The sequence below is a fragment of the Ovis aries genome, chromosome 7 (assembly GCF_016772045.2).
Source record: "Ovis aries strain OAR_USU_Benz2616 breed Rambouillet chromosome 7, ARS-UI_Ramb_v3.0, whole genome shotgun sequence".
Taxonomy (NCBI): domain Eukaryota; kingdom Metazoa; phylum Chordata; class Mammalia; order Artiodactyla; family Bovidae; genus Ovis; species Ovis aries.
In genome coordinates this window covers 82,964,096-82,991,902 of record NC_056060.1, presented here as the reverse complement: position 1 = coordinate 82,991,902, position 27,807 = coordinate 82,964,096, and the positions used below count along the sequence as shown (strand labels likewise).

At 38.9% G+C, this 27,807-nt stretch overlaps 1 protein-coding gene across 50 annotated transcripts in view; it reads left to right on the top strand.

Moving 5' to 3' along the window:
- The first annotated feature begins 1,223 nt into the window (after positions 1-1,223).
- Positions 1,224-27,807, top strand: part of NUMB (NUMB endocytic adaptor protein) — a 170,623-nt gene continuing 144,039 nt past the window's right edge. For 32 of the 50 annotated variants that reach the window (XM_060418288.1, XM_060418271.1, XM_060418284.1 and 29 more), the window contains exon 1: positions 1,224-1,287. The gene's annotated coding sequence lies outside the window, so the exon portion shown is untranslated. Of the gene's footprint in view, positions 1,628-25,847; positions 25,954-27,807 lie in introns of all 50 variants that reach the window. The other 18 variants (XM_060418270.1, XM_060418282.1, XM_060418254.1 and 15 more) reach the window with 3 other exon arrangements.

Here is a 27,807-nt window from a genome sequence, read left to right as displayed (position 1 = left end):
TGTGAGGAAGGTACATTTATTTAAATCTGATTTAGAAATTGAAAGAGTAATTAGGCCAGCATTTTGCCATTCAGGGACAGGAACAGTGGGTGGAAATGAAAAAGAAAAGCAAAAAGCTGAAATGAAAAAAAAATGGATATACATTTCTAGGAGCACAGGTTTTTATAGCAACATCAAATTTCTCAAGAGTGCCTACTGTGATTTGTACCCAAGTGAATAAAAACACAATCATTTATTCTTGTGCATTGCGCCAATATGAGAAAAGAACTGCAGTTCATTCAACGGTCCTAATTTAGACTGCTAGGAAGAGAGATTTAGAAAAAAAAGATAAATTGTTAAGTATCTGACACACATCTAGTTGGGTTATTTAAGAACTAACGAGCATAAAAATCAAGTTGCAGGGAGCCGAATTTTCTTTTCCAGAGCATCACAAGGGTAAACTGTGGCCCATTTAGTCCAAACTTGCTGTTGGCTGCCTGGTCACATCGCAGAAGCCAGCCATGAGTGAGTCTGAAAGAGGGAGGCCTCGCAACACGCCACTTCAATTTATTAACTGCAACCAAAGTGGATTGACTACTGCTAAATAAACGGTTGTGCTCTGCTCTTTAGCATGGAGACTTCTGGAAAGAACGTCAAGGAAATTGGGCACCATAGGACCTCAAGGGGAAATTTTAATTTATATAGAGCGTTTCTCTCACCGAGTTGTAATCGATTTTTATACACAACTTCTAATGTTGCTGTTTTGTGTAAGAGGGTAGGGTGTCCCTAACCTCTGGGTAAGCTGGCAGTCATAAGCTTCTCTTTATTGGGAGAAAGTTGGAGAAAAGCACGAGTTTACAGTCACCTCTACCACAAAGAGTTAATCCTTCCCGTCGGATTTGAGCGTCAGTCCCTTCCTTGCTTTCTACTGCGCAACCAAACTGTGCCTAAGCTCGAACCAACCGGAGCCGACCGTCTTTTGCCAGTTGACTTAACAGACACTTGCGGTAGCCTATCAGAACTTTGAGCTGTCCAACCATCAACCAATTACAACTAAAGCTTGGCAGGTCGCTCCAGGTCCGGGAGGGGGCAAATACCGGGTCAGGGAAAGGGGCGGTAAGGAAGCTTTGACGGACGGGTAAACTAAACCAATAAGAGCAGAGAGCTGCCGCCCCACTATCCAATCGCGAGGTAGGAAGTGTGAAACGGGGTGGGACTGTTGTCATGGGGGAGGTGGAGGCGCTAGGTGGCTACTGGCGCCCGAGGTAGAGAGGCAGGGGCGCTGGAGTTGGTTGGCGGCAGCTGCAGGTGAGTTCCGATAATGCGGGCCTGAGGTCTGGGAGCCGTCGCGGGGGGTGGGGGTGGAAACGCCATTTCGGCGCTCCCGAGGCGGAAGCCAGCGGGAGGGGGCCCTCGACTGCGGGTCCAGCCCGGCCCGGGCCGGGGCCGGGGCCAGGGCGGGGGCGGCGACGGCGGGGAGTTCGCACTGACTGGGCTGGTGGGAGAGCCGCCCGGCTCCTGCGGCGGAGTTCGTAGTGTGGCAAGGTAGGCTGCGGGGCCGGACCCAAGCGAGTCAGACCAGCAGGTCCCTCGGGACGCCTAGCTGGTCGGATCTGGGACACTGACCGGCGACCGGTGCGTGTGAGGGGTAGGTTCCTGGGGAGACGGGAGCGTCTGGGGTCCCGGAGAAGGGAGTGACCGGTCACGATCTGGTCTGAGGGACGAGGTGACGCGGGTATACTCCGGACACCTTTAGGTGTGAGGAAGAAGGTGGGAACCCGGGAAGTCCGGGAGCGGCCCGAGCGGAGAAAGCTGGTGGTGGGGGGGGGAGGGTGGCGGTGGTGTGGGGGACCGGGAGACTGGGAGTGGCCCAGGTCCGAGGGAGAAGGGAGGCCAAGGGCGCCAGGGGTCCCAGTGAGGATGTGGAGGAAAGAGGCAGGGAGGGGGCGGGGGATTCTCCTGAGAAAGGAGGCCATCCGCGAGAGCAGCGCCGTGGGAGCTCTGGCGGGGCTTCGGTTGCTCGGACCGCTGGAGACCTTGAACAGCTTGGGGAGGGACGGCAGCGCCCTGCCCCCCACCGCTGGTCTGAGATGGGAGATCCAAGACTGGACTGGGAACTGAGTGTGAGGATCCCCGGGAGAGCAGAGTTGTGAATTGTGAAAACAAAACAAAACAAAAACAAAACCCACCAACAAAACCTCGAGGGAGTAGCTCGGGTTTGAGAAGTGGTGAGAGGTTTAGCCGAGGAGTGAAGTCCTCTCTGTTGGGGATTAGTCAAGCAAAATGACTCGGGGGGTAGGCGGGAGAAGTAGTTAGTTTCCTTGTAGGAAGGGAGTAGGAGATAGAGCGTCGTAGGAGGGAGCGAGAAAGTTGCTCAGGAAGAGACTAGTGGTCTTGTGGAAACTGACCAGGACAGTAAGTAACGAGGAATAACATGGGGGCCTTTAATAGGTTCTAGTAACTTCAGAAATAAAAGAAACTTAAGCTGCGTAATAATACTGACATGCCATCTAGGGCCAGAGAAAGGGTTCTCAAAGCAAGGTTGTGCCGTGCATTCCAGTGCTAGGAAAGCAATGTTTAGGACGAGAGCAATCATGTTAGAAAATAAGGACATTGACAAGATGGGGAATTTGAATGGGAAAAAGGGAGGAGTAGCTGAACTGAAGGAGAGGAGAGGCATGAAGAGGGGTAGGCTTACTTTCTCCAAATTAGAAATGTTTGAATTCTGGTTCCACCACCTAGCTTCCATAGCTTAACCTCTCTGTGAAGAAGTTTCATCTGTATAAAAGGGATACGGATACTTCCTACTTCTTAGGGTTTTTTTTTTTTTTTTTCCACGTGAATTAATATCTGTGGAACTTTGAGAATAGTAACTGGCACAGAATAAGTCCTATATACTGGATTTTTAAAAAATGTGTAGAGGATGAAGAAAGGCTTAGAATTTTCTTTAATGCGGCGTTCTGGAACTTTAACTTGAACCGGAATCACCTGGAGGGCTTGCTAAAATACAGACTGCTGGTTCTGTCTAGAATTTCTGATACTGTAGGTCTGGGGTGGGGCCTGGAGTTTGAGTTTCTCTCAGGTGATGCTTATGTTGGTCAGGGGAACATTTTAAGAACCACTTGCTTTATTGAAAGTAGTAGTAATGTAGCAGGGGATTCCTTTGGTGGCTGAGTGATAAAGAATCCACCTGCCAGTTGACGAGGCGCACGTTGGATCCCTGGGTCGGGAAGATCTCCTGGAGAAGGAAATGGCAACCCGTTCCGGTATTCTTTTCCTGGGAAATCCCATGGACAGAGGAGCCTGGCTGGCTACAGCCCTTGGGGTGGGAAAAGAATCAGACACGACTCAGTGAATAAAACAACAAAATAATGTAGCAGCCTTAAAATACCTGTCTACCTGCTAGAAAGGTAGAAGCAAATTGCAAAAGAAACCAAAACAACCCTAATACTCTATAAGGAATACCCTTTTTTTGTTGTTGTTTAGTTGCTAAGCCAAGTCCAACTCTTTTTGACCCCATGGACTGCATGCAGCAAGCCATACTCTTCTGTCCTCCACTATCTCCTAGAGTTTGCTCAAATTCATGTCCATTGAGTTGATAATGCTTGCTATCTAACCATCTCATCCTTTGCTCCCCCCTTCTCCTTTTGCTTACTCTATTTTAAGTCTGTGTTTTTCTAACAGGATGGTACTTTATTAGTAACTATAAAATCAATTTAGTGGGTTACCACCAGCATTACAAATAAATGAAATAGAACAGAATTGACTACTATGCACATGGCAAGGAAAAATATTGTTTTGGGAAGTTTTGCTCATATATGTGTGTTAGTCACTCAGTCGTGTCCGACTCTTTGTGGCCTCATGGACAGTAGCCCGCCAGGCTCCTCTGTCCATGAAATTCTCCAGGCACGAATACTGGAGTGGGTTGCCATTTCCTTCTCCAGGGTATCTTCCCAACCCAGGGATCAAACCCCGGTCTCCTGCATTGCAGGTGGATTCTTTACTATCTGAGCCACCAGGATGACGACATGTGTGTACTAGGTTACAATGTAAAATGTATTTCTTACATTAAAAAGAGTTTGTAAAACTGTTTTGAGCTATGGAGTGCAGTAAAAGTGATGTTTCAGTAGGGTCGTCCAGGAACTGGGTTTATTATTTGTTTTTCTTTTTGTGGTATTTCTTTCTCAGGTGGTGATACATTCTGTTAAATTTCTTCAGTTGATGATTTGGTTTCTCCTGTGTTTGCCTTATCATACTGTGTCGTGCTTCTTTTTAGAAATTGAGACTATTTGGCATGAGTACTGAAGGGTATTTGAGGCAGAGAGTTGAAATTGAATGGTGTTTCTCAGATGTGGTCCACTTTTGTTTCACTCATGCCCTCGTCTTTAGCTTTTCTTACCAGTATACTGTAAAGCTCAGTCTGTAAAAAACCTAAGTATACACAGAGATATTGACGGTAAACAACTAATACTGAAAGAGACTGGTTTGAGAAAAGTTCATGTGTAGAAAGTAAGTAAAAACCAAATAAGACACATTTCAAAAGAGAAAAGCAAAAGGATGTTTCCTTTTTAGAGAGTAAAAGAATTTAAATTTTTTTCATGGACTTTCATACAAAATATATACTATAAAAGCATTTTTAAGAGAACCAAATATACTTGTATATTTTAGATTTCTAGGTTTTTGAAGAAAAATGGTGATAATACTGGACAATTAAATGCACCTGGGATAGGGTTTGAACTACAAAGTAGTTTATTAAGCAGGAGCTTTTGTTCTGATGGTTTTCTCCCTTGAGAATGATCTTGATGTGGCATATGTTTTAAGTTTAACTTGTTCGAGGGACCTAAATGTAATCTACATACTTATTTAAAGCTATATTGAGAATATATATGTATATTTTTTGCTGTTCTTGATTTGATTTTTTTTCTATAAGACTAGATGGTTTATATTTAGAAAGAGTTAATTTATATCTGTTTTAATGGATGTAAGAACAGAGAAAGCAGTATTGAAAACAAAGAGATTCTTACAGCTCCCTTTAAGATCTTTACTCCAGGAGATTTATGTAACCCTTTCATTAATGTTTTATGAAATTGTGAATAAATTTTTGGAGTAGCTTTGCATCAGGAATTTTAGATTTTTCTCTCTCTGAAAAATAATTTTTATTTGTATTTCATTTTTCTTATATAATTTCAATCTTTGGAAGGCCACAAAATTATTGCATATTCGAGTTGAAACACATAGGCAGTCTTTTCATGAAACAAATTTACTAAATTTTGTGACAAAGGTTGCAAGGATGAAAGCTTTTAAATTCCTTGCATAGAGTTAAATGAAGTATCCTACCACCAGAATGGTTGTTCTTTGAGTTGTACAGTTGATAGGCACTTTTGTATAGATCATGTGGTTCTTTACTAACTGATGGAAGAATGTAAAATCTTTAATAGAGTGTGGGAAAAATATAAAATTCATTCTTCATAATTGTGGACATTAGTTTGATTACTTGCTTTTTGATAAATGGACTTTATTCAGTTGACTTACTATTTACATTTAATCATACTTATCTACAAATAGCTCTCATTGCTCAACCCTTTTTACAGTGAGATTTGTTAATCTGTTGTTGAAAAAAATGGTGGTTTTTAAATCCCAACGAAACTGCTTTTGACTGTACAATTTAGTGACGCTTTTTCCCATTTCAAAGAATATTCATGTAAATTATTTTTACAAGTGGAAGTTCAATTAAAACTAGTTAATTGAACTAGTTAGTTAACCTGATTTTCTATTTCAGTAAAGTTTTGTCTTTTATATGTAGCTTCTGATCTCTTTTCTCTGCTTTTTGCTCTCCAAATACCCATACAATAAATCCTAATGGAAATGTGCTACCTGAAAATCTGGAGTTCTGTGAAAGTGTAAAAATCCCAGTGTCTGGTTTTTGGTTCGCTGGGAGAATTCCTTTTATCAAAAAAGTTCCCTAGGTAAACTTACTACCTTAAAAAGAGGTCTTTTAATAGAGTACTTGGAAAGCTACATTTTATTTTGGACTTGTCAAAATACATATGTTGTGTTTAATAAATTTTGATTTGTACGGAATGGATCTTAAATTCTGCCAATTTCTGAATTCTGATATATGTTTCCTTGGTGGGGCTGGGGAGAAAGGATATAGTTGTACTCCTTAAATTAAAAATCACTTTTTTTTTGCTATCATATTTCTTTATCTTGATATAATGGTAAATCTCTTATTTACAAACAAATATTATTTTTTGAAAATAAAGACTAATTTATTTGCAAAGAAAATTTATCTCCAGTAATTTAACATATTAGAAATCTGATTAAAGGCAAATTGTGTATAAGGCATTTTAGGCTGTTTGTTCAACTATGAAATACAAGTACTGATAAATAGGTTGTCTTTATCTTATTGCCATATATTTTTGAGAGTATAAAATATGCACTTGGAAATCTTAGGGCAAAAGGAGGTTTGAGACTAAGGGAGAATAAGGAGAATACTGACGTGTGTGAGGAGGAGTCTGGCGGATCTGCAGGAAGTATGTCTAGAGGAGTGAGCCATTCTTGGCAGTTTTCCTAGCGTGACATATGTAAAGGAGGTTGATCCTATTTGCAACATTCTCGAATGGACATTTTTTTCGTCCTGCTTGTTAGAACTCTTCCTTTGTTGTGTTCCACTCAAGAAAGCATGTCAGAATACAAATGAACACCGTGAGAATTGCTAGTCCTAGGATGGGAACCTGGGCAGAACCATGTGGATTTAGAAGGCAGGATACGTGACTCTGCTCTCTAGCTCTTGGGAATAGGTGCCCGACACTTGTTACTAGGCCATGCCTTCCCATTTGTCCTTTCTGATGGAGTCTGGGACTAGGTAGGAGGAAGACTCCAGTCACCTTAAATGTATGAACCGAGGAGTTGGTTAATAATTGACTTCATTGGCTTCCCTTTCTCTGCCTACCCAGACTCTTTCTTCCTACTTGCTTGTTGCTACCTTACATTCACAAGCAAAGTCTTGAGTTCTCTGATTAGGTAGCAAAATATTAATTATGGTAACCTGTTTATATTATATAGTTAATAAGAAAAATGATTATCATCAGATTTTTCCAGGTTAGTTAGGAAGGAAAAGGTATTTAAAGCTGTAGAACACTTGCTTGGCTCCTGAATAAAGACAAAGTCAGGGAAGTCAGGAACACAGAAAAAAAGCAAAATTTATATCTTCTAAGATTGACTGCCTTTGACTTTAGAAAAGTAAAAGTGATGCTTCTGACTTTTTAAATCAGGAATTTTAGCTCCCAGTATTAGTTAATAAATTTTTTTCAACCTAAAATCTCACAGACTCAGAATAGCCTGATGATCACAGAAGTACATCTGTAACTACCATATGGAGAAATTGAAAAGAGTATCATTTGTGTTCTGAGGAAGAATGATAGGATAGAAAAAAACCCAAGTTCTGTGATTGTTTGACCATGCTTTTGAACTCTGGCTCTGTCATTTACTAATTGACTAGGCAGTAAGCAGTTTATGAAATCTTTCATAGCCTTAGTTTCGTCATCTATAAAATGGAGCTTGTAATATCCTCCTTAACTATCCTGATAATGAGAATTAAACAAAATCATTTTTTGTAGTACCTTGCATATAGTGGGCACTCAATACACGATGATGTTAATAATTAGTAATTATAGCAGTCTTAGCCCTTTCTTGGCACCCCACTCCAGTACTTTTGCCTGGAAAAAAATCCCATGGGTGGAGGAACCTGGTAGGCTGCAGTCCATGGGGTCTCTTAAGAGTAAGACATGACTGAGCGACTTCACTTTGACTTTTCACTTTCATGCATTGGAGAAGGAAATGGCAACCCACTCCAGTATTCTTGCCTAGAGAATCCCAGGGTTGGGGGAGCCTGGTGGGCTGCCGTCTGTGGGGTCACACAGAGTCAGACATGACTGAAGCGACTTAGCAGCAGCAGCAGCAGCAGCCCTTTCTTAATATCGCAGATACTGGGATTATAAGCAATGTGGTAGTTAGAAAAACAGGAATTGACTTTACAATTTTACATGTATTTTAAGTATTTACAATCTTTGTTTTTGTGGTTGGTTTACATGGAGTAAAAGGTTGGTTTACATTGGTTTACATGGTTTACTAATATTTACATGGGGTAATGAGGCTAATATTTTTTTTATGTGGTCACAGGTTGTATCTCCAAGCATATCATCTGATCCTCTTCTGTCTGAGTTTTGCTAACATTGTTGTTCAGCTGTCCAGTCGGTCTGACTCTTTGCGGCCCCGTGGACTGCAGGATGCCAGGCCTCCCTGTCCCTCACCATCTCCCAGAGTTTGTCCAAGTTCATGTTCATTGCATCGGTTATGCAGTTCAGCCATCTCATCCGCTGATGCCCTCTTCCTCTTCTGCCCTCAGTCTTTCCCAGAATCGGATTTTTCCTAATAGTGGGTGCCATTAACCCTGCTACTGGAAAAAAAAAAAGTTACAGATTTAATGACTTAAAATTTGTTCTAAATGCTAGTTAGAAAGGATCAGTTTATCTTCCCTTATAGTTAATACATTACTCTTCATGATTCAAGTTGAAGTAGATTTTATTTCTTTTTTTTTAGATTTTATTTCTTAAGCCCTGTACCTTCCTTAGTTAAGGATTTGGTCAAAGGTGAAAGAAAAATCTTTTTTCACACGTAGAAAGCTGTTAAAAGCTATATTATCTCTTAAATTGTCTCTGAAGAAAGCAGCTGTATAATTTCCATAACATTCATGATGTTATGGGCTTTATGTTAATTTCATCAATGAACATAATTTTTAAATAGTTAACTATTTTAAAGAGTAGATTCATTCTTTTTTTCTTTTTTCATTTTTTTGGGAGAAGGGTTGCCTCTCATGGCTTGTGGGATCTTAATTCCCTGGCTAGGGATTGAATCTAGGCCATGGCAGTGAAAGCACTGAGTCCTAGCTCCTGGATAGTCAGGGAATTCCCAGATCCATTCTTATTTTTGAAAATTATTTATTATTCGTAGTATGAAGGGATGTTTTCCTATGATAGCAGAGTCTTTCTTACTCTTGCAATGATTATAGTACTAAATACTGTATTGGGTATATTGGCAAGAAAATGAACTGTAAATATCTATTTATATGACTGGTGGGGCTTCCCTGGCAGACTAGTGGTTAAGACTCTGGACTTCCAGTGCTGGGGGTGTGGGTTTGATGCCTGTTGGGGGAACTAACATGCTGCACATGCTGCACAGCATGGCCCCCCCAAAATTTTTTTTATGACTGGTCATCATTTCTAAAAATGTTAACATATTTTATCAAAAGCTGTTGATTTCTTAATGCTCCATTCCTGGATATTCCAGCTTAATTTTAGAAACCGTACAGCTTGGTATGTTATCATATTGGTGAGGATTTTTAAAAAAATTATTTTGTGATATTAGATTTAATCTTCATAAAGCTGTAAAGTTTTTGAAGTCACGACTTTTATCATTTTTGGTATTCTCTGGGATACACATGTACTGAGTAAATGATGGGGAGACTGACTGCCAGTTGAATTTATAACATCAACTAAATTAACTTTGATTGGCCGAGTTCAAATCTAACTCTACTTCCTTAGGCAAGTTAATTTAGTTTTCTCACCTGTAAAATAAATCGCTTTGAGAGTTATGAGATAATTTGTGTAAAGCACTTAATAGTACTTAACTCATAGTAATGGAGAAGGCAGTGGCAACCCACTCCAGTACTCTTGCCTGGAAAATCTCATGGGCAGAGGAGCCTGGGAGGCTGCAGTCCGTGGGGTCGCACAGAGTTGAACACGACTGAACTAAAGCGACTTGTCTTATTTTTAGTTCAGTCAACCTGTGGAAAAATTTGAATCTTTATTTTAAATCAGCTGTATTTTTTGCCATTCAGTCATACTAAATTCTTAATTATCTACACCCAGATTAGCATTGTTATAACTAATCCCTAAATTCCTTTCGATTATGAAGTGTAGCTAAGGAACCAATTAGACACATTTTTCATTAGACTTAAGTTTTATTTAAGATAATATTTAAATACTGTATCTCCTTGGCATTGAATAGCTTCATTAAGCAGTTCTTAATCTGTTGCCTGCAACTCTTTGGATTGAGGGGTGGATGTTTTCTGTAGTTAGTAAAGCGCTCTCAAATCCATTTGCTCATTAAATATTATCTGTAGACAAAAGTAATAAGTTCTAAATACCTATATGCATTATACTTACATGTGCTATGTACTGTGTGCTAAGTCACTTCAGTCGTGTCTGACTCTTTGCAACCCTATGGACTGTAGCCCACCATACTTCTCTGTCCTTGGGATTATCCCAGGCAGGAATACTGGAGTAGGTTACCACCTCCTCCAGGGGATCTTCGTGATCCAGGGATCGAACCCAAGTCTCTTATGTATCCTGCATTGGCAGGCAGGTTCTTTACCACTAGCTCCACCTGGGAAGCCTTACACTTACATATATGTTTAACATTTATTACTTTGTACATCTATACGTATGCATGCATATACATTTATATTTGAAGAATTGTTCTTCAGTAGCTAAGTTGGACTCTTTGTGACCCTATGGACTGCAGCACACCAGGCTTCCCTGTCCTTCACTATCTCCTGGAGTTTGCTTAAACTCATGTCCATTGTGTCAATGATGCCATCCAACCATCTCATCCTCTGTCGCCCCCTTCTCTTGCCCTCAATCTTTTCCAGCATCAGGGTCTTTTTCAATGAGTTGGCCCTTTGCATCAGGTGGCCAAAGGATTAGAACTTCAGCATCAGTCCTTCCAGTGAATATTCAAGGTTGATTTCCTTTACAGTTGACTGATTTGATCTCCTTGCAGTCCAAGGGACTCTCAAGAGTCTTCTCCAGCACCACAATTTGAAAACATCAATTCTTCATCACTCAGCCTTCTTTATGGTTCAGCTCTTATATCCGTACATGACTACTGGAAAAAGCATAGCTTTGACTATATGAACCTTTGTGGGCAAAGTGATTTCTCTCTTTTTAATACACTGACTAGGTTTGTCATAGCTTTTCTTCGAAGGAGCAAGTGTCTTTCAATTTCATGGCTGCAGTCACCGTTAGCAGTGATTTGGGAGCCCAAGAAAATAAAATCTGTCACTCTTTCCACTTTTTCCCCTTTTATTTGCTATGAAGTGATAGAACTGGATGCCATAATGTTCGTATTTTAAATGTTGAGTTTTAAGCCAGCTTTTTCCCTCTTTATCACTCTCATTTAAGAGGCTCTTTAGTTCTTCGCTGTTTTAGACTGGTATCATCTGCATATCTGAGGTTGTTGATATTTCTCCTGCAATCTTGATTCCAGCTTGTGATTGATCCAGCCTGGCATTTTGTGTGATACAGTCTGCATGTAAGTTAAATTAGCATGGTAACAATATACAGCCTTGGCAAACTCCTTTTTCAGTTTTGAAGCAGTCTGTTGTTCCATGTCCACTTCTGACCATTGCTTCTTGACCTTAATACAGGTTTTTCAGGAGACAGGTAAGGTGGTCTAGTGTTTGCATCTCTTTAAGAATTTTCCACAGTTTGTTGTGATACACGTAGTCAAAGGCTGTAGCGTAGTCAATGAAGCAGAAGTAGCTGTTTTTCTGGAAACCCCTTGCTTAATTTGTGATCCAGAGGATGTTGGCAGTTTGATCTGTGGTTCCTCTGCCTTTTCTAAATCCAGCTTGTATATCTGGACATTCTCAGTTCACATATTTTCAAAGCCTAGCTTGTAGGATTTTGAGCATTATCTTGCTAGCATGTGAAAATGAGTGCAGTTGTACAATAGTTTGAATATTATTTGGCATTGGAATGAAAACTGACCTTTTCCAGTCTTGTGGCCACTGCTTAGTTTTCCAAATTTGTTTGACATACATATTGAGTGCAGCCCTTTACCAGCGTCATCTTTTAAGATTTTTAAATAGCTTAGCTGGAATTTTGTCACCTCCACTAGCTTTGTTTGTAATAATGCTTCTCAGGCCCGCTTCATTTCACACTCCAGGTTGTTGGCTGTAGGTGAGTGAACACACCATTGTTGTTATCTGGGTCATTAAGACCTTTTTTGTATTTTTTATGTTATTTTATATATTCTTACGTGTATTCTCGCCACCCCTTCTTAATCTCTTCTGCTTCTGTTAGGTTCTTGACATTCTGTCCTTTACTGTGCCAATCCTTGTGTGAAATGTTCCCTTTGTATCTCCAGTTTTCTTGAAGAGCTCTCTAGTCATTCCCATTCTACTGTTTTCCTCTATTTCTTTGCATTATTCACATAAAGAAGGCTTTCTTATCTCTCCTTGCTATTCTCTGTAACTCTGTATCAGTTGGGTATATCTTTCCCATCTTTCCCTTTCTCCTTTGCCTTTCACTTGTCTTCTAAGCTATTTGTAATGCCTCCTCAGACAACCACTTAGCCTTCTTTCATTACTTTTTCTTGGTCACTGCCTCCTGTACAGTGGTACAAGCCTCCGTCCATAGTTCTTCAGGCACTTTGTCTACCAGATCTAATCCCTTGAATCTATTTGTCATTTCCACTATATAATCATAAGGGACTTGATTTAGGTCATACCTGAATGATCTAGTGGTTTTCCCTACTTTCTTCAATTTAAGTCTGAATTTTGCAATAAGGAGCTCATGATCCACAGTCAGCTCCAGGTCTTGATTGTATAAAGCTTTTCCATCTTTGGCTGCAGAAAATAAATCAGTCTGATTACAGTATTGACCATCTGCTGATGTCCATGTGTAGAGTCCGCTCTTGTGTTGTTGAAAGAAGATGTTTGCTATGACCAGTGGGTTCTCTTGGCAAAACTCTTATTAGTCTTTGCCCTGCTTCATTTTGGGCTTCCCTGGTAGCTCAGCTGGTAAAGAATCCACCTGCAGTGCAGGAAAACCTGGTTCGATTCCTGGGTTGTGGGAAGATCCCCTGGAGAAGGGATAGGCTACCCACTTCAGTATTCTTTGGCTTCCCTCGTGGCTCAGTTGGTGAAGAATCCGCCTGCAATGCAGGAGACCCCGGTTCTGTCCCTGGGTTGTGGGAAGATCCCCTGGAGGAAGGCATGGCAACCCACTCCAGTATTATTGCTTGGAGAATCCCCATGGACAGAGGAGCCTGGTGGGCTACAGTCCATGGAGTCGCAAAGGATTGGACGTGACTTCAGTAACTAAGCACAGTGCAGCATTTTATACTCTGAGGCCAAACTTGCCAGTTACTCCTGGTATCTCTTTACTTCCTATTTTTGCATTACGATCCCTTATGATGAAAAGGACTTCATTTTTGGTGTTAGTTCTAGAACGTCTTGTAGGTCTTCATAGAATTGGGGCATAGCCTTGGATACTGTGGTGTTGAATGATTTGCCTTGGAAATGAACCAAGATCATTCAGTCATTTTTGAGATTGCACCCAAGTGGTGTGTTTCAGACTGTTTTGTTGACTATAAGGGCTGCTCCATTCTATGGGATTCTTGCCCACAGGAGTAGATGTAATGGTCATCTGAATTCAGTTTCCCACTCCCATCTGTTTTAGTTTACAGAGTCCTAAAATTACATCCAATTTGAAGAATAGTAGTGAAAGTAGTGTAGTGAAAGCGTTAGTCTCTCAGTCGTGTCTGAGAGTCATGTAACACCACGGACTGTATCCCATCAGGCTCCTCTGTCTGTGGAATTCTCCAGGCAGGAATACTGGAGTGGGTAGCCAGCCATTCCCTTGTCCAAGGGATCTTCCCAACCCAGAGGTTGAACTTGGGTCTCCTGCATTGCAGGCATATTCTTTATCGTCTGAGCCACCAGGGAAGCCCACTTTGAAGGATATGTATATTCAAATAAATGTTGAGATGAATTTTTAAAATTTTCACTTTATAAGGCTAGACTGAATTCATAGGTAGCCTTGGTTATTTTGACTCTTCCATTTTCTGGCTGAAAATTCAGGTATTACTATGTAGGGATTGGTTAATATTTTGACTTTTAAAAAGCTGCATCATGCTAAAAGCTCTCGGCCTATTTTTTCTACCCTTTTCTTACCCAAATGTATCATTTCATAAACTTCTCTTCCCCCAAAATGGCATATACTGTTTACAAAATTCAGGTATAACTGACATATAATGAAATTGCATATATTTAAAGTATACAGTTTCATGAGTTTTTATCTATTTACATACTACAATCAAGATAAGGAATATACCAGTTTAAAAGTTTCCTTATGCCCTTTGGGTAAGGTTTACCCTTCGGTAAACCATCTCTCCCTTTCCACACTCAGAATAACAATCTGCTGTCAGTATAGTTTGCATTTTCTAGAATTTTCTGCAAAGAAAATTGCATGGTATATACTCTTTGAGAGGGAGGTCTGGTGTCTTTCACTTTGTCTAGTTAACTTGAGGTTTATCCATGTTATTTTGTGTATCAGTAATGCGTTCCTTTTTATTCCTGAGTAGCCCCACTCCAGTACTCTTGCCTGGAAAATCTCATGGACAGAGGAGCCTGGTGGGCTACAGTCCATGGGGTCTCTAAGAGTCAGACACGACTGAGCAACTTCACTTTCACTTTTCACTTTCGTGCACTGGAGAAAGAAATGGCAACCCACTCCAGTGTTCTTGCCTGGAGAATCCCAGGGATGGGGGAGCCTGGTAGGCTGCCGTCTATGGGGTCACACAGAGTCAGACACGACTGAGATGACTTAGCAGCAGCAGCAGTGTTCCAATATGTGTCACAATTTTAAAAATTATTCTGTTGATAAGACATGGGATTGTTTCCAGTTTTTGGCTATTCAAATTACACTATAAACATTCATGTACAGATTTTTGTTTTAGGAACATGTGTTTTTGTTTCTTTTGGGTGTATATCTAATAGTGGAGTTGTTGGGTCATATGTTAAGTCAGTTTCCAAAGCTTCTGTAATTTACGTTCCCACTGGCAGTGGGAATGAACATTCTGACTTCTTCACATCCTCACCAGCACTTGTTATTATCTCTGTCTTTTTTGTAGTCATTCTAGTAGATGTGAAGTAATAATTCATGGTGATTTTGTTTTGCATTTTCCCGATGGCTGTTGATACTAAGAATTTTTTTTGTGGGTTTATTGGACATTTGTATATCTTCTTTGAAATATTACCTATTTGGATCTCCTGCCCATGTTAAAAAATGGAATTGTCTTTTGTTATTGTGTTTTTAGTTATGGAAAACTTTTATACATGTTCTGGATACAAGTCCCATGTTAGATACATGATTTGCAAATATTTTCTCCCAATATGGCTAGTATTTTCACTTTCTTAGTGGTGGCTACTGAAGCGCAAACCTTTTTCATTTTGATATAGCCCTGTCTTTGTGCTTTTGGTATAATATCTAAGAAACAGTCACCTAATTCAGTTCAGTTCAGGTCATGAATATTTATGCCTGTATTTGCTTCTAAGAGTTTATATAAATTTTAGCCCTTACATTTAGTTCCATTTTGAGTTAATTTTTGTGTACGGTATGGGGAAGGGGCCCAACTTAATTATTTTACTTATGGTTATCCAGTTGCCTCAGCACCCTTTGTTGAGACCATTACCTTTTGTTTATTGGCTTGTTAGAAAAGTTTAATAAAATTTTCTGCTTTGTTACTAATTCTTAAAAATAGCAATTTGTTGACCTTTTGGTCTAGTGGGGCAGAGGGAAGCAGCTTAGAGTTGTAAGAATGGGTTATAAATGAACCCACTGACTTAAATATATGATTGTCGATTTCATCCTTTCGTTACTTTATACTTGAGTATTAAATGAAATTCAGCTGCCATTTTTCTGCTTACTGGGCAGTTTTGTGCACAGAGTTCTACAGAAGCTTCAGTGCTGGACCATTTAATGGAAATTGGGGTTAGGTTTCAAACATGTGACATAAAGGAAGAAAAGCTTCTGTTACACCTTTTCCTTCTTTAACTCTCCTATCCTGTTACCTTTTTTATCTTAAGAGAACTCTTTTGGATTATTAACTCATAGCCTTTTTCTGAGGGAAGATCAAGTACTAAGGCTTTTTTTTAAAAGTTGGAGATTGAAGGAAATGTTCTATAATGACTGTTGAAAACATTATAGAGAAATTATAAGTATCTTTATTAGCCTTGGTAAATTTAAAATTCAGAATTAATATCAGAATCAAAGTTTCCATTTCCGCGTAATCCTAGTTGAAGGTTAGAAACAGCATGGTATTTTTCTTTCATTTAAAAAATCATGAAAATACAGTTATTTTACAACTTGTGAGATTACTTAGCATTTTGAAAGAAGTTTATTCTTTATTTGTAGAACATTTGACTCTAAATTGGGTTTTTAAGTTTTTCCCTATGTTTTAAGAGGCATTAATTATTCTCTTTTGGAGGTCTTACAAGCAAAGGGAAAAGTATAAATCTTTTACAGAGTGTTTAAATATTACGTGTCTCATCTCTATTTGTAGAATTCTGTTTCTTTAGAATATGAGGCCAGTACTTTGCCAAGTAAGAGCTAATTTCCTGGGAAATCTGGTTGCTGGCTTGACTTCTTGCTCTGCCTTTTCCCTTTTGTTGCTTTATAAAAGAGCAGAGCCCAGTCCTGTGGAAAATCACTAAATCATCAAATTATTTTCCCTAGCTCAAATTAAGCATGATTGATATATATTTGCATTGTATTGAATTCTGTAACTTTTTCTTGTTAGAGATTTGTTAGCGTATCTTGAAGGACTTTGACTTCATTTAATGAGTTGGCTGCTCATAACTGAAATAACACTTATCAGTGTGTTCCTTTAACGAATGTTCTTATCCTTCTGTTGGTTTTTTTTTCCCTCTCTCTCCAGTAGACGTAGTTAGTGAGGGGAAACACTGGTGTTCTTACAATGAAATCCAGACAGTTATGAAATATAATAGTAGTTTCTATGATGTTGGCCTCTAATTATGATTTTCTAATGACATTGTTTCTAATTTTTCCTCATTGCTTATTTTACTGTGTACATACATTTGTAAGCTGCTTTCATTAACATACATTTTATTAAAGTAATTTGAAACAGTTTAAAACAGCTGAAGAATATTTCAATAATGGATGCATTATTATTTATGCAGCCAGTTTCCATAGTGTTCACATTTAGCTTGCTTGTTGATTTCCAATTATTATAAACAAAACTTCAGTGAATATTGCTAAACCTAAATCTTTGTCCACATTTCTATATTTTTAAGATAAATACATTTGAATGGAATTATTAGGTCAAGTTATACATTTCTTAGAGCTTTCAGGAGAGCAGAACATTGCATTGTTGCCCTCCAGAAAGGTCGTGCTGATTTATATTCCCCTTAGCAGTGTGAGACTGAGGTATGTGTTAATACCTTTGTCAGCAGTGTTATTATTTTAAAGTATTTAAAATGTTAATATAAGGAGAAAATAGTAACCGGTTTCTTAAATTTGTGTTTATTTGATCTCTAGTAGACTATTTTATTTATTTATTTTTTTGATCTCTAGTAGACTTTTAAATGTGATCATTAACCTTTAAGTATCTCTTTTAAGTGAAGTTATATCACTGTTCTTTGTCTTTATATTTTTCGTTTTCTGAGTGGGCTCCAGTTTTTACATGGAATCTAGGAATAATATTCAAAACAGGATAATATTCAAAGCTGTGACTTAATTTATGTAAATGACCAGTGACAGTTGTTTAATGCCCTTTCAGTTTAGTTTTACCCTGCAACTGCTTTATGATTTTTACCTGTTTTTGAATTTCATATAAATGGAATAATACCATATGTACTCTTTTTATCTGGCTTCTTTTGTTTAACGTGTTTTTGAGATTTGTTTTGTACACTTTTATTATTAAGAAAACTGTAACCAATAGAAAATTACAGCAGTGGTATATATACCCTTTTAAATAAAATGTCATTAAAACATTCTCTAAACCACAGTTTGTTAACTATTTAATTTGCCTCAAGTCCAGGTTGTATCTAAGACCATTTCCATTACAGTAGCCATTTAAAGCCAGTCTTATTTCTATATGTGGGTAATTTCTGGAGGAGCACTCTACTCAGGATGAACATGCACCAAGAATGCATAAGAAAAAAATTTTTATATGTGCAGCTACATTTAAGAGTTTCCATAGGAGTATCACTTAGTAAAACTCTGGGATTTATTTGCCTTTTAAAAGCAACCAATGAAAAAATTTCTCAAAAAAGTTTATATTGTGGCAAGAAAACTCATGTGTTTTTAAACAAAAAAGTGAGGTTATTTTCAGAATAAAAATTATCTTCAACTAGGGATTGTTTAAAATGCAGTTTGAAATGAAACAGAATTTGAAGAAAATAAAAATAAGACATTCTCTATGCTATAGCTCCTTCAGTCATGTCTCACTCTTTGCAATCCCATGGACTGTAGCCTGCCTCTGTCCATGGGACTTCCCAGCCAAGAATACTGGGGTGGGTTGCCATTTCCTACTTAAGGGAATCTTCCCAACCCAGGGAGTGAACCCTGATCTCCTGCATTGGCAGGTGGATTCTTTACCGCTGACCCACCACATGCTTTACATGCACTAATTTAATCCTCATATTAATCCCTGCTAGAGTAGGTACTGTTATTATCCTTACTTTCCAGTTGAGGAATCTGAAGCACAGAAGTTAAGCAACTTGCCACAAATCATAGAGCAAGTGGGGGACTCATATTCTACCCTCAGTGCTAAAGAAATTAAATCAAATGCAGTGAATTTTGCATTCTTTATGGAATGTGTGGTAGTGGTGGTCAGAATTTAAACTGGGATTTCTAAATTTGCAAATACACTCTTCACCAGTCTCTCTTTCTTCACTGTCAGTACTCTTGTCATGTATCCCAGGAGGGTGGTTTATGGAAGGAAGGTATTATCTGAATAAACAGATGGTGGACAACCCTAGTAACCTGGGATTGAGTGCTTTCCTAGAAAAGGTGCCATTTCTCTCTGTACCTTAAATTGAGTCTTGGAATTGGAGCAGCTATTTTTGGACAGTTCTCAGCAGTGTTTGTTTAACTGGTCTTTGTGAAAATCTCTAAATGTAAATGTTTAACATCCTCTGGAAACAAACCAAGTAAGATATGAGGTTGATAGCACTTGTGCTTGAAAAATGTTGGGCCTAATAACAGTACTATTTAAAATACTTGATATTCATAGATATTTATGATATGTTGACACCAGAATTGTAGTTCTTAAAATTGTTTTCTTTCTTTCTGAACCCCTTGCATACTGACCCGTGTAACTTTTCTTTGAACTCATCTTTGTCATTTTTTTGGGTTTAGACAAGGTTAATCTTTGAGTGGAGGGCTATATTTTTAGGCAGTTTACTTGGAATGAGGTTTGAAGATGGAAGAAGATGAAAGAAGTATTGGCTTTTTCCTTCACTACATCTTTTGTGGCTTCTTCCACTTCTGACTTGTGTCTGTTGATATCATGGATAACTTGAAGTTGGGTTAGATGGGAAGCGTTTTGTGGGTATTAAATGAGAGAATGTAAATTCTTGAATTAATAAATCATTAGATACAAGTTTTTAATTCCTGTGTTATCATACTCTGTGATTTGGCTGCGTTTTAATTTTTTTTAGGTCTTTGTTTTCTTCTTTAATAAAGTGAAGGCATTGAGGAATTCTCTGGTGGTCCAGTGGTTAAGACGCCACACTTCCAGTGCAAGATTTAGTCCCTGGTCAGGGAACTAGAATCCCACTAGGATCCCACATACTGCATTCTACCCCCGCCCCCATGAAAAGTGAAGACACTGGACTAGATGCTCTGTAAAGTTTTTTTTGGGGGGGTGCCGAAATATTTAAATTATTCTAAAAATTACACCAAAGGACTTCCCTGCTGTTCCGGTGGCTAGGACTCTCTGCTCCCAATGCATGGGACGCGGGTTTGATCCCTTATCAGGGGATTAGATCCCATGTGCCCCAACTAAGACCTGGTACAGCCAAATAAATAAATAAATAATGAAATTATAGTGAATAATACAAAGAATATAATTCAGTTTTTCCATATAGAAAATAAGTAGTACCAACACCACTTACTGAGTAGCATCCATTCTTCATTGATCTGTAGTGAGGATCTTTTTATTTTTTGGCTGTGCCTGGCAACTTGTGGGATCTTAGTTCCCCAACCTGGGATTGAACCTTGTCCTTGGCAGTGAAAAATGCCGAGTTCTAACCACTGGACTGCCAAGGAATTCCCTACAGTGAAGATCTTCGAATCATATGTAATGTTCTGTATACACATGGGCCTGTTTTTATACTCTCTCTATCTGCCTATCCCTGAGCCAGTACTACTCTGTCTTTATTTACTGCAGTTTTGTAATAAATTCAGATATCTGGGATGGTGAGGCACCATAATTCTCCCGCTTTATTATTCTTTAAAATTATTGTGGTGATTCTTCTCTCTGTTAGTCTTTAAAATTCTTTGATTTTTTTTTTTTTTGTATAGTACTGTAATAGACTTCCCTGGTGGTAATTGGAAGGACTGATGCTGAGGCTGAAACTCCAATACTTTGGCCACCTCATGCGAAGAGTTGACTCATTGGAAAAGACCCTGATGCTGGGAGGGATTGAGGGCAGGAGGAGGGGATGACAGAGGATGAGATGGCTGGATGGCATCACTGACTCGATGCACATGAGTTTGGGTGAACTCCGGGAGTTGGTGATGGACAGGGAGGTCTGGCGTGCTGCGTTTCATGGGGTTGCAAAACTGAGCAACTGAACTGAACTGAATCAGTACCTTCATATTGAATGTGTAAAATGAATATGCTATAAAGCTTATGGATAATGGTGTCACAAGTTAATGTCAGTAAAAATATGACTCTTGACTTTTGAGAATATGAATAAAATACTTGGCATTTCTTTGGAGAAATGTTTAATTAAATTACTTTGAAATTTAAACTGGGTCTAGTATTAAATATCTTGAATACTCCCCTCAACTCCCTGCCCCATTCCATGCTCCTTTTGATTACAGTTTGGAAAGAGTAAGCAAGATTTTTGAAAAACTGTTGTTTAGACAAATAGTTTAAAACCACTTAAAAAAAAACCTGATAAATTTCACATGAAATTGATGAAATATGCTTTATGAGCACCTTTTACTTTAAAACTAATTGTATAAGCTCCATCATTTTGAATTTAGACGTGGAAAGAACATTAGTTTTCATTTACTTGAAAATGCTTCATATTTTCATTTTATAGTGAACAAAGTTGAGTTTTGTATCACACACTGAAAATTTTGTTTCCGTTTCCTAACTGCCACTGTCAAACATTGCAGTAGAACTCTAGTTCCTCATGCTGTTAATCTCCTCTCTCTATATACTCTTTGCTTTGTCCCTTTTTGTCTTTTCATTGAGGATGTTTGATCTGTTTTGAGTGCTTTTTCTCTGTTATCCTTCCAAGCCTAGTAGAGCCATCTCCTCACATGAGGCTTTCTTATGCATCACCTTCTCTACTTTACATCTCTTTCTCTTTTGATTCTGTAGCACTTTGTACCAGTGTTGTATGGCATACTGTCTGCTTTGCGTTATAGTTACATATACCGTCCCTTCCTCCTACCCACAGTGATATTCTGTACATACTGGGAACAGGCTCCTGGTTACTTTGACTTGCTCTTTGTAAGCCCCACAGTTTCCTGTCATAGTTTCTTTTGTGTAGTGTGTCCTTAGTAGTGTTGGAATTGAATTAATTTAATAATCTCTGCTTTTATGGAGCTTACGGAGTAGTGGAAGGAGGTGCACAATAAGAAGATAGATAAATACATAGAAAAATTGCCATTTGAAAATAATGAATAGTATGTTATTATGAGAGACTAATAGGGGAACCAGTTTTGATCTTTTTGGTAAAGGCCACACTTAGGATTGACATTTAAGTTGATATGAAGAATTCAGAGGAGCCACCATGAGGAGAGTTGGAGGTAGCGCATTTTGTGCATGTGGGAAGACTAAAGCAGGAAGGAACTTGAATTTTTGAGAAACTTAAGTGAGGCTGGAACTTAATGAATGTAAGGAAGAATAGTTTATAAGATGACGTTAGGCATAAAGAAGCCAGATTGCAGAGTGCCTTGTAGGTTGCTATAGGAAGGTTTTACTTTGTTCTAAATGAAATGGCATACCATTGAAGGATTTTAAACAGAGGATAATATAAATATGCTTTACACATTAAAAAGATCCTTATGGCTACCATCTGATAATTGGATTGTAGAGGAAGGGAGCAAGAGGGAAAGCAGGAAGAGCAATTAGAATGGTGGTGGAGGTATAGATAGAAGTGGATGGATTTAAGATAACATTAGAATTTTTAAGATTTACCAATTGGTTACATGTGAAGAAGAAAAAGGAATAAGACTCAAGGGTTATTCCGGATTTCTGGCTTGGTATTTGAGATAGAAGAGGACTGGGAAAACAACTTTTTTTTTTTTTTTCTTAAGAGGATGAGAATCATTGTTATGGACCTGTAAAATTTCAAGAGACACCTAAATGATAACTTTGGGATATTGGAAACTGGAGTTTAAGGAGAGGCGGTAGTGGAAATTGTCATTGTATAGATGAAATTTAGAGCTGTGAGGAAAGGGTGAGATCAACTGTCTTGTTCTTAGCTTGAAGGAACTCCAAATATAGCTATCTGGTGAAGAAGAAAAAGCGATTGTTACGTAGGGGGAAACCAGGATTTGTCATGTCATGGAAACCAAGAGAGGAGAGATTTAGTGCTCATTGGAATTACCAGAATGGAAATGATTGGTGATCGTGTGTTTGTTGTTCCCTGTATGTCCCTCCAGATTCGCTCTTGCCCTTTTCTTCCCTGCTTGGTGCCTCAGAAGGCTGCCCTCTGTTAATTGCATTACCAAGGCTTCCTTGCTTTCTGATTGCAGGTTGCATTCAACCAGGAGATGACTGCATTCAGTTTGGGGGGATGTTACAAATTTGATTGTGGAAAGAACAGGAAGCTTTCATCTGATAGCTTCCATTTTCTTAATAAAAGTGTCAAAAGAGTTGGGAGGAAATGGAGAGAAAGGGAGAAATGTTCAAGAACTGAGGAAAAAGTGTAAAGCAGCAACTCCAGCGAACTTTCAGAGCAAAATTGAAACTGGACAGGACCCTATGGGGCCCCGTCAGGTGCAGGGGCCTATCTGTGTCCCCGTTTCTTATTTGTAGAAAAAAAACTTTTAGCCTGCTCAACCTTTCCTGTGTTCCAAAGGGCAGATTCAAACAGTTGCTATTTAGGGGATGAAGAAATGGCAGAAAGAAGCCACAGTGCAACAATGGGGCAGGGTCCTGGTTCCTCCTCAGGAGGTCATAGCATTTAGATCCATCTTTTGTCTGAGTTCTGCAGGAACTAAGGTCCTCCACCCAGTGGAGTGTGGTAACTTCAGTCAAAGCATAAGCACGTGGACCCCAGACTGATTGGAGCCAGAGGCTGATGACTGAGATTTGTGGAACACCACCCTGTTATGTCATCACCAGCCAATCAGAATAAGATCATACACGTTATAGCCTTTCCTTATAAATTTTACTTATAAAAATTCTTCCCTGAAAACCATCAGGGAGTTCAGGCCTCTTGGGCGTGAGCCACCCCATTCTCCTTGTTCAGTCCTTGCAATAAACCTTTCTTCACTCCAGACTCTGATATTTTGGTTTGTTTGACTTTTCTGTTTGTCAGGCACACCAACTTGGTTGAGGTGGTTAAGTGTAAATTTATGACAGTAACCGTTTGGCCTGGATATATGATTTTCTTCAATATTCCATTGCTCTGCTGCAGTCATAGAGAAAGTTAGCTGGAGTTTTGCTAGGAGAGTGTGAAGGAGAGAGAGAGCTGACGAACACTGAATTGAATTCGAGGAGTGATTATTATTTGATGGACTGTGAAATTTAAGCTAGATTAAACAAAAAGAGGGACTCCCTGGAGGTCTGGTGGTTAAGCCTCCAAGCTTGCACTCTAGAGGGCATGGCCTTGTTTCATGGTTGAGACGCTAAGACGCTGCATGCTGCACAGTGTGGCCACACAGAAAACAGCATGAAACCAGGAGATTGATAGGGAGAAAGTGGAGGGGTTATGAACAGGTTCTCTTCTTGAGAACTAAGAATTATTTACGATGGCCAGTTGAACAAGTGAATTGGGAAGATCAATTTTTTTGTCTTTCTCATTTACGTTCCAAATGACCAGAATCTGTGCAGACTTTACCACTTGGAACCTTCTATTCTCTTTTAAAATATTTACTTGTTTATTTGGCTGCACCAGGTCGTAGTTGTGGCACATAGGATCTTTGATCTCCGTTGTGGCAGGTGGGATCTTTAGTTGTGGCATGCAAGATCTTTAGTTGTGGTATGCATGATCTGGTTCCCTAACCAGGGGTCGAACCCAGGCCCCCTGCATTGAGAGCGTCAGGTCTTAGTCACTGGACCATCAGGAAAATCCCTGGAACCTTTCGTTCTAAGTAGACAGTTAAAACCTGCATTCTAGCCAGATTGAAGTATGTGCATGCGCACACACGCACACAGAGTTAATGACCTACAGAGGTGAATGTGATTTCAAACATGACGTGTTTTAAAGTTTTTAAAATATCTTTTTTGTCTATTTGTTAAGTACAGATATTTTTCAATATGAATAATACTTATCAAATTAACTTCCTTTGTTTACTTCTACTTTCTATAAATAGGACACAGGAAAACACTTTTCCTCTGGTAAATATCTGGATCTATTTAGAATCTTTCTATGAAGTTTGTGACATAAGATCTAAACTTTTCCTTAAAATCTTTAAAAAAAAACATTTTCATTATTGGTATTTGTTTAGATGCTAAATTGTGACCAACTCTTTTGCGATCCCATGGACTATAGCCTTCCAGGCTCCTCTGTCCGTGAAATTTCCCAGGCAAGAATACTGGAGTGGGTTTTCATTTCCTTCTCCAGGGGATCTTCCTGACCCAGGGATTGAACCCACGTCTCCTGCATTAGCAGGCAGATTCTTTACCACTAAGCCACCTGGGAAGCCATTATTGACATAGATTTTTGAAAAATAATTTGGCAGGTTCTTGTTGTTGTTCAGGCCCTAGGTCATGTCTGACTCTTTGCCACCTCATGGACTGCAGCACACCAGGCTTCCCTGTCCTTCACTATCTCCTGAAGTTTGCTCAGACTCATGTCCATTGAGTCAGTGATGCCATCTAACCATCTCATCCTCTGTCTCATCCCCTTCTCCTCCTGCCTTTAATCTTTCCCAGCATCAGGGTCTTTTCCACTGAGTCAGCTCTTCACATCAAGTGGCCAAAGTATTGGAGCTTCAGCTTCAGTGTCTGTCCTTCCAGTGAATATTTCCTTAAGGATTGACTGGTTTGATCTCCTTGCTGTCCAAGGGATTCTTAAGCATCTTCTCCAACACCACAATTCAAAAGCATCAATTCTTCATCACTGAGTTTTCTTTATGATCCAGTTCTCATATCCATACATGATTACTGGAGGTTCTTAATATATAGTTAAACAAACACTTAACATAATGATCTAGTAGTTCCATTCCTAGGTATTTGTTCAAGTGAAATAAAACCTTACAGTCATGGAAACCTATATGTGAATACCCCAAACTAGAAACAAACCCAAATATACCTCACCTGGTGAATTGATAAACTTTGGTACATTCATAAAATGAAATACTATTTGGCAGTGCATACATCAGCATGAATGGGTATCAGATACGTTATGACATTATGCTAAATGAAAGAAGCCAGACTCAAAAAAGATACTGTGTGATTCCATTTTAATGATATCTTAGAATAAACATAACTAAAGAGACATAAAACTGACTATTGGTTGCCAGTGTGTGGGGGTACAGTTTGACTGCAAAGGACAGGAGGGAGTTTTTTGTGGTGTTCTATATTGTCTATGTATCTTAGTCACTCAGTTTGTGTTTGACTCTTTGTGATCCCATGGACTGTAGCCCACCAGGCTCCTCTGTCCACTGAACTATCCAGGCAAGAATATTGGAGTGGGTTGCCATTTTCTACTCCAGAGGATCTTCCAGACCCAGATCTCCTGCATTGCAGGTAGGTTCTTTACCATCTGAGCTACCAGGGAAGTCCGCATTGTCTATATCTGTTCTATATCTTGTTTGTGGTGATGGTTACATGCCTATGTGTTTTTCAAACTCAGAAGTGCACACTCAAAAGTGAATTTTAGTATATATAAATTATACCTCAGTTAAACTTTTAGCATGTAAAATGTCACCATATTAAAAGATATTTTGGAAAATATCTCAAGAAAATGTAGTTTGTTTTTAAGAGTTTGCTTATGTAACTTTTTGGGAGTAGAGAGTGCTGGGCAGGCATCATTGGTATTTGTAAACTTATTTGAAGCTCTAAGAAACGTGTACATGCTGAATTTGCATATAGCAAACATTCTTATTGTAAGTGTAAAAGAATGAATGTTATAATTAGTAAAGCCTAAGAGACTTAGAGTGTCTTTGCTTTACAGATAAAGAACCTGAAGCTTTGTTTAGGTAGCTCAAGTCACACAGCTGCTTAGTGGTAGAGGCAGGTCTAGAAATTAAGTGGTGCATTACTAATTTGATGCTTGTTTTACTAAAACACTTTATATTCTGAGTTATTTTTGTCTAGAGACTATTTTAAATTCCCTTTCAGAACCTTTCAATTGTGTCATCTTTGAGCTGGAAACCACTCCCTTCCTAGTGGTAGGAAAATCCTGTGTCTGGTTGATAATAGGAAGGCTAAGTTTGAGAGATACTACATCACTTGAAAGTTTGTGTAGACATAGCAAACAAATTTAGTTATAAAGACACTTTAACTGTGGGAAACTGGATGCTAGGTTTTGGGGTTTCAGGGACTACTGTTTAGAAATTGACTTTTGTAACTTCATTACATAAAAAATAATCTTTTAAAATTATTATGATTATTGGTTTGTTGGGAAGTAAGAAAAGGTTTAAGAGTGTTAGGCTCCTTCTTGTTACCTTAAGTGATGAAGATTTATAAATACTGAGATGTAGGTGGAAGCCCTGGAGATGGTCTTAATAGTTATACATTCAGGAAATGGATAATGGAATATCCTTCAGAATGTAACAGCAGGTTTAGTTGTTTTTTATTTTTTATTTTTTTTTATTCTTTAAAAATTTTTATTTATCTTCTTTTAATCCCCTGCCATTTCTTTTTTTTTTAATTTATTTTTTATTTTTTTAATTTTAAAATCTTTAATTCTTACATGCGTTCCCAAACATGAAGCCCCTCCCACCTCCCTCCCCATAACATCTTTCTGGGTCATCCCCATGCACCAGCCCCAAGCGTGCTGTATCCTGCGTCAGACATAGACTGGCGATTCGATTCCTACATGATAGTATACATGTTAGAATGCCATTCTCCCAAATCATCCCACCCTCTCCCTCTCCCTCTGAGTCCAAAGGTCTGTTATACACATCTGTGTCTTTTTTGCTGTCTTGCATACAGGGTCGTGCCATCTTTCTAAATTCCATATATATGTGTTAGTATACTGTATTGGTGTTTTTCTTTCTGGCTTACTTCACTCTGTATAATCGGCTCCAGTTTCATCCATCTCATCAGAACTGATTCAAATGAATTCTTTTTAACGGCTGAGTAATACTCCATTGTGTATATGTACCACAGCTTTCTTATCCATTCATCTGCTGGTGGACATCTAGGTTGTTTCCATGTCCTGGCTATTATAAACAGTGCTGTGATGAACATTGGGGTACATGTGTCTCTTTCAATTCTGGTTTCCTCGGTGTGTATGCCCAGCAGTGGGATTGGCTGGGTCATAAGGTAGTTCTATTTGCAGTTTTTAAGGAATCTCCACACTGTTCTCCATAGTGGCTGTACTAGTTTGCATTCCCACCAACAGTGTAGGAGGGTTCACTTTTCTCCACACCCTCT